The following is a 7,595-nucleotide window of genomic DNA, read 5'->3' as shown; positions in this document are numbered from 1 at the left end:
CCGCGCCCGGCTAGTTTTTTTTTGTATTTTTTAGTAGAGACGGGGTTTCACCGTGTTAGCCAGGATGGTCTCGGTCTCCTGACCTCGTGATCCGCCCGTCTCGGCCTCCCAAAGTGCTGGGATTACAGGCTTGAGCCACCGCGCCCGGCCGAAAGGTAGTTTTTTTAAATCACCATCTTTCAGATGAGGAAACTGAGGTACGGAGTGGTTAGATAATTTTTTGAAGGTCGTACAGCTATGTGCTTTGTTTATTCTTCCCTTAAAATAATTACTATATTTTTGCCTTATTTGTGTACTTGTCAAATCACCTGCCAGTTTATACAAATATTTATTCTGTGCTTTATATTGGCTGCTTCATAAGGGTTCATCTCATCTTCAGCTACTTAAGAATGAAGATTGTGTCTCATGCTTTATATCTCTCACAGGGACATGAAACTGTACATGTTCAAAATTGAAGGTCTTTTAAAAATTTTTTTAAAAAAGCAAATGACTCCTTTCCTCCCTCAATCTTTCTAAGCTTACAGTTTGTGAAATTTGTTTTGATTATTCTATCACTCTCGGGCCAGGTGCGGTGGCTCACGCCTGTAATCCCAACACTTTGGGAGGCCGAGGCGGGCGGATCATGAGATCAGGAGATGGAGACCACAGTGAAACCCTGTCTCTACTAAAAATACAAAAAATTAGCTGGGCACAGAGGCGGGCACCTGTAGTCCCAGCTACTGGGGAGGCCGAGGCAGGAGAATGGTGTGAATCTGGAAAGCGGAGCTTGCAGTGAGCTGAGATTGCGCCACTGCACTCCAGCCTGGGCGACAGAGCGAGACTCCATCTCAAAAAAATAAAATGAAGATTTTGTCTTATGCTTTATCTCTCTCACAGGGACGTGAAACTTTGTACATTTTCAAAATTGAAGGCCTTTAAAAAAAAAAAAAAGCAAATGACTCCTTTCCTCCCTCAATCTTTCTAAGCTTATACTTTCTGAAATTTGTTATGATTATTGTATCACTCTCCCCAGCCTCATTATTACCGAAATTCCTGATCTTTGTTTGATGTTACCAACACAATTTTTTTTCTTTCGCCTTTCTCCCTAGATGTTGATATCTTATGTATTTGCCTTTTTTGAAGAGGCGGAGGTCTCACTATGTCACCCAGGCTGGAGTATGGTAGCTATTTGCAGGCATGATAATAGCTTGCCGTAGCCTTGAACTCTCAGGCTCTATTTCTTCTAATTATTAAGATAATACAACCTCCAGCCAAAAGCATACCAAATGAAGCAGTAGTCTGATGGAAAAATAAAGAAATATTTTGCATCAAAAAATGAGATAGGCTGCGCGTGGTGGCTCATGCCTATAATCCCAACACTTTGGGAGGCTGAAGTGGCAGATTGCTTGAGCCCAGGAGTTTGAGACCAGCCCGTCTCTACCAAAAAAAAAAACAAAAAACAAAAATTAGCCAAGTGTGGTGGCATGTGCCAGTAGTCCCAGCTGCTTGTGGGCCTGAGAGGGGAGGACCACCTGAGACCTGGGAGGTTAAGACTGCAGTGAGCCATGATCACGCCACTGCACAGTCCAGCCTGGTGACAGGGTGCAACCCTATCTCAGAAAGGAAAAAAAAATAAAAAAGATAATACATACTTTAGTAGAATATTCAAACATTATTTTTGTTTGTTTGTTTTTTAGTTTTTTGGGGGTGTTTTTCTTTCTTTTCTTTCTTTTTTTGAGACAGGGTCTTGCTCTGTCGCGCAGGCTGGAGTGCAGTGGTGTGATCTCGGCTCACTGCAACCTCCACTGCATGGTTCAGGTGATTCTCCTGCCTCAGCCTCCTAAGTAGCTGGGATTACAGGCATGTGTCACCATGCCTGGCTAATTTTTGTGTTTTTGGTAGAGATGGGGTTTTACCATGTTGGCCAGGCTGGTCTTGAACTCCTGACCTCAGGCAATCCTCCCACCTCTGCCTCCCAAAGTGCTGGGATTATAGGCGTGAGCACCTGGCCTCAAACATTATTTAAACAGCAATTTTAAAATATTATTTATAATAATAACTATTATTTAAAAAGTAACTTATCCAAAGTAAAAATTCCTAGGAATCTTATCCCCCAGAGGTGATATTACTGATTACATTTTGATGAATAGCCTTACAAGCATTCTTCTATGCATGTATACACCTAAATAAATACAAGCACGTGGCCGGGCGCGGTGGCTCAAGCCTGTAATCCCAGCACTTTGGGAGGCCGAGACGGGCGGATCACGAGGTTAGGAGATCGAGACCATCCTGGCTAACATGGTGAAACCCTGTCTCTACTAAAAATACAAAAAACTAGCCGGGCGCGGTGGCGGGCGCCTGTAGTCCCAGCTACTCGGGAGGCTGAGGCAGGAGAATGGCGTAAACCCGGGAGGCGGAGCTTGCAGTGAGCTGAGATCCGGTCACTGCACTCCAGCCTGGGAGACAGCGAGACTCCGCCTCAAAAAAAAGAAAAAAGAAAAAAAGAAAAAAATAAATAAATAAATAAATAAAAGCACGTAATAGTATGTAAGTGGGAGCAAATGTGCTTTTTTTTTTTTTTTTACTTTACATTGTTGAAGTCCTTCCATGTTGGGGTATATGTGTATAGCATTTTCATTGCTCTGATACACCATAATGTTTTTAATCCAGTCTGCTAACAGTGAACATTTAGATTGCCTCCAGTTTTTCACTATCAGAAGCATTGCTTCAGTGAACATACCTGTACACACATCTTGGGCACAGGGTGGGTTTCATGTGCCTGCATCTCATGTCTGGACTAAGGTAGCATTAGTAAGGTAGCACAGCAGATGCCCACAGTCACATTCATTCTCACATAGCAGCATAAAGGTGCAGGAACCCAGGAACTCAGTGTGGGCTACATGGCAAATGTCTGCCTTCTCGGGCTTCAAATTTTGGGTTGTTCAGAAAACAGATGCTTGTTAAACACAAAAATAAAATAAGCTTGAACAATGCAAAGCATTGTTTTGTTAAAATCTCAAATTTTTCAGCTGAACAAATTGTTGTTTATGTGTTTGGTAGCAAAGTAGTACTGTGAACATCTAAAGAAGATGACCTGTTTTTTTTTAAATGAAGATAGAACTCAAAAGGAAAATGGACTTATTCTAATAAAAAAAAGTTAATCATTTACTCTCCAAATATGCATTGAGTACCAATGATGTGCTAAGTAAATGTCCTGAATGCTTGAGCTCAAAGTCTAGCAGGTGAGAAATTAAAATAATAAAATAAGTTTCAAACTAATTGAAGCCTAGGATGAGAGAACAGGAAAAGAAAATGTTTTCCTGTAAATACATATTTGCAAACATCTGGATTCTGCTCAGCCTAAGTTTTGTTGTAGTTTCTTCTCCTTCTTTAGCCTTTCACTGTCAAGTGCATTGCTGTTAGAATTACAGGTCCTTGATATTTTTGTAGTTCATAAACATAATGATTGGGCTTTCACACTTGTTTGAGGTGTGCCTTATTCAAACCTTATTATAATGTCAGCACATTACCTGTCTGATGTGGGAAGAAAAAATTACAGGTTCTTGTTTCCTGTGATTTGCTTTTCCATTTTTTCCCTGTCTCCCTAAGTTGTTATCTCATTTGGTTACCTATCCCTCACTCTCTCTGTGACCAAGGCATCTCCTCTGGGCCTCAGTTTCTTCATCTGTATAATGAAGGAGTTCAGATAACTAATTTTCTTTTATTTAGGTCCAGCTCTGACATTCTTGAAATCTAAGATGGTACCAGATCTGTCTTCTCTGTTTTCATCCCCAGTACCTAGGATAAATCTAGCCACACAGAAAGGCTTATTAAACTTTTGTTGACATTTATTTTAAATTTGGGGTCTGTGTGTCTACTCTAGTTTCTTGGATTTTTTTTCTTATTTTCATTCTGTAGCTACCTACTGTACATTTAAACTTTTATTTCTCAAGGACAGTTTGTTTCAGCCTTGAAAGATCCTTCATTCAGTTCAGTTCAGGCATTTCTTGGCCAGGCACTGGACTAGCTACTGGGAGTGCAAAAATGAATTAGACACTGTCACTATCCTTAAAAAGCTTCAAATGAGGTGAAGGACTCATAAGAAGATAACTCATAAAATGTAATATGTCCTCTGCTAGAGTTTGTGCCTGGGGTACTATGAGAACGCAAAGGAGGGTCACTCTGGAATGCCTAGGAGCACAGAAAGCTTCTGGGAAGAAATGATGCTACAGCTAAGTCTAGAAAGACAGTTAGTCCTGTGAAAAATAGGGAAGAAGCATGCCTAGGGAAAGAACAAGGATAAAGGGAACAGAGTTACAGGAGATAGAAGGTTGGCAGGGGACTGGCCTTGGAAGGTTTTTTGTGCCTGTTTGTAATAGGGAACTACTAAAAGATTTCACCAAGAAAATATCTTTTCATATTACATTTTTATATGTGTCTTTTTATTTTAAAGCGATCTGCTAATATGGGCCCTATTCGTGGTCATTAGGGGAACCAAGTGTTTTCTCTGGAAAGGTCATCTTTTATCTTCTAAGATCATCTTACTTAGTCTTTGGCATTCTGCAGTTTCTTTATGATGTATCTAGGTGTGGATTTCTTTTTATTTCTTCTGCTTTGGGTTCATTGGGCATCTTGAGTTTGTGAATTGGTGTCTTTCATTGTTAGGAGATTATCAGCCATTACCTCATCAAGTATTGCCTCAGTCACATTCACTCTGTCCTTTCTGGAACTGCAGTTTAAACTTACGGGGACTATACTAACATAGCGCTTCTCTTTTCCATCTTTGTCTCTGTATTGTAGTGTAGATAGTTCCTTCTGACTAGTCTTCTAATTTGGTAATTTTCTCTTCAGTTGTCACATGTGTTCTTAAACTCTGTCCATTAGGTTAAGAAGAAACTGCAAAGCTTTTTATTCCTCCAAAGTAGGTTATGCCATTTTACACTCCCACCAACAGTGTGTGGGAATTCCAGTTGTTGACATTCCCAGTATTTTGTGTTGTTGTTCTTTTTAATTGTAGCCTTCTTGTGAGTATGTAGTATCTCATTGCGGTTTTAATTTACATTTCCCTGGTCACTAATGATGTGGAACACTTCTTCATTTGCCTATTGGCCATTCATTTATTTTTGTCTTTGGCGTATCTGTTCAAATGTTTTGCTCGTTTAGAAAATTACGTCTTTTTATTGAGTTAGAGGTTTTTATATATTCTGAATACAAGTCAGATATATGTGTTATAAACATTTTCTCCCAGTCTGAGCTTTAGAGATCTATTTTCTTTTCTTTTCTTTTTTGAGACAGAGTCTCTCTCTGTCGCCCAGGCTGGAGTGCAGTGGCGTGATCTCGGCTCACTGCAAGCTCCACCTCCTGGGTTCACGCCATTCTCCTGCCTCAGCCTCCTGAATAGCTGGGACTACAGGCGCCCGCTCCCACGCCTGGCTAATTTTTTTGTGTTTTTTAGTAGAGACAGGGTTTCACTGTGTTAGCCAGGATGGTCTGGATCTCCTGACTTCATGATCCACCTGCCTCGGCCTCCCAAAGTGCTAGAATTACAGGTGTGAGCCACCTCGCCTGGCCTAGATCTATTTTCTTTTCTTTTTTTTTTTTTTTGAGACGGAGTCTCGCTCTGTCGCCCAGGCTGGAGTGCAGTGGCCAGATCTCAGCTCACTGGAAGCTCTGTCTCCCGGGTTCACGCCATTCTCCTGCCTCAGCCTCCCGAGTAGCTGGGACTACAGGCTCCCGCCACCTCGCCCGGCTAGTTTTTTGTATTTTAGTAGAGACGGGGTTTCACTGTGTTAGCCAGGATGGTCTCGATCTCCTGACCTTGTGATCCGCCCGTCTCGGCCTCCCAAAGTGCTGGGATTACAGGCTTGAGCCACCGCACCCGGCCAGATCTATTTTCTTAATGATGTCTTCTAATGCTTAGAAGTCTTTAATTTTGATACTACCCGTTGGGTTTTGTGACGTTTTTTGTTTTTGTTTTTGCTTGAGACAGAGTCTTACTCTGTTGCCCAGGCTGGAGTGCAGTGCTGCAACCTCTGCCTCCCAGGTTCAAGCAATTCTCGTGCTTCAGCCTCCCAAGTAGCTGGGATTAACAGTTGTGTGCTACCACGTGCAGCTAATTTTTTAATTTTTATTAGAGACAGTTTTTCAATGTTGCCTAGGCTAGTCTTGAACTCCTGGCCTCAAGTGATCTTCCCACCTTGGCCTCCCAAAGTGCTGGGATTACAGGCGTGAGCCACTGCACCTGGCCTGGGTTTTTAATTTTAAGGTAGTATTTTGTATTTCTAGATATCTTGGATCTTTTCCAAATCTGAGAAGATTGTATTTTACATTTTCCTCTTCCCTGGAGATTTTTTTTCTTTTCCCCTGAGACAGAGTCTTGCTCTGTTGCCCAGAGCTGGAGTTCAATGGCGTGATCTCAGCTCACTGCAACCTCCACCTCCCAGGTTCAAGCAATTCTCCTGCCTCAGCTTCCCAAGTAGTTGAGATTACAGACGTGCACCACCGCACCCAGCTAATTTTTGTATTTTTAGTAGAGACAGGGTTTCACCATGTTGGCGAGGCTGGTCTCGAACTCCTGACTCGTGATCTGCCTGCCTCAGCCTCCCAAAGTGCTGGGATTACAGGCGTGAGCCACTGAGCCCAGCCCCCTGGAGATATTTTTAATATTTTATTTCTCTAAACATAGCAGCATTGTCTTAAAATCTATATCTGATAATATCAGAATCTGAAGTTTTTATGAATCTGTTTCTACCAGTACTTCCTAATGAGTCCTTGTTTCCATGGGTACATGTTTTTAATTTTTTTACTATAATCTTGTTTTTATTAGAAAACTATTTATGGAGATTATTTGATCTTTGGATTGAAGGTACCATCCTCCAAAGAGGATTTGCATTTTCTTCTGTTAAGTGTCTTGGGGGCACAACTGGTCTGGGATTTTAAAAAGTTAGACTTAAAAAGAAGCTACAAAAATAATATGGATTCTCAAATACCCTTTATCCAGCTCCACCTAATGTTAACATCTTTTGTAATCATAGTGCAGTTATCAAAACCAGGAAATTAATATTGAGACACTACTATTAACTAATCTACATACCTATTGGAATTTTGTCAGTTTTCCCACAAATGTTCTTTTTCTGCTCCAGAATCCAGTTCAGGCTTCCATGTTGCACTTAGTTGTCATGTTTCTTTTTTCTCCTCCAATCTCTGCCAGTTTCTCAGTCTTTGTTGTTGTTGGGTTTTGTTGTTGTTGTTGTTGTTGTTGAGACAGAGTCTCACTGTATTGCCCAGGCTGGAGTGCAGTGGCACGATCTCGGCTCACTGCAACCTCTACCTCCCGGGTTCATGCGATTCTCCTGCCTCAGCCTCCCAAGTAGCTGGGACTACAGTCGCCTGCCACTACACCCAGCTAATTTTTTTTGTATTGTTAGTAGAGACGGGGTTTCACTATGTTGGCCAGGCTGATCTTGAACTCCTGAGCTTGTGATCTGCCCACCTTGGCCTCCCAAAGTGCTGGGATTACAGGCATACCTTGTTTTTCTTTCCCCTCCCCTTCCCTTCTCTTCTCTCTCTTCCTTGCTTTTTCTCGCTTTCTTTACTTTTTTTTTTCTCTCTCCCTC

At 41.6% G+C, this 7,595-nt stretch overlaps 1 protein-coding gene across 1 annotated transcript in view; it reads left to right on the top strand.

Annotated features, from left to right (window-relative positions):
- The window catches only part of CCDC64 (coiled-coil domain containing 64), a 123,761-nt gene that overhangs the window by 63,715 nt on the left and 52,451 nt on the right, over window positions 1–7,595 (top strand). The window lies entirely within an intron of this gene.

The sequence above is a fragment of the Colobus angolensis genome, unplaced genomic scaffold (genome assembly GCF_000951035.1).
Source record: "Colobus angolensis palliatus isolate OR3802 unplaced genomic scaffold, Cang.pa_1.0 Scaffold28, whole genome shotgun sequence".
NCBI lineage: Eukaryota > Metazoa > Chordata > Mammalia > Primates > Cercopithecidae > Colobus > Colobus angolensis.
This window is presented reverse-complemented; position numbering and strand designations above follow the sequence as displayed.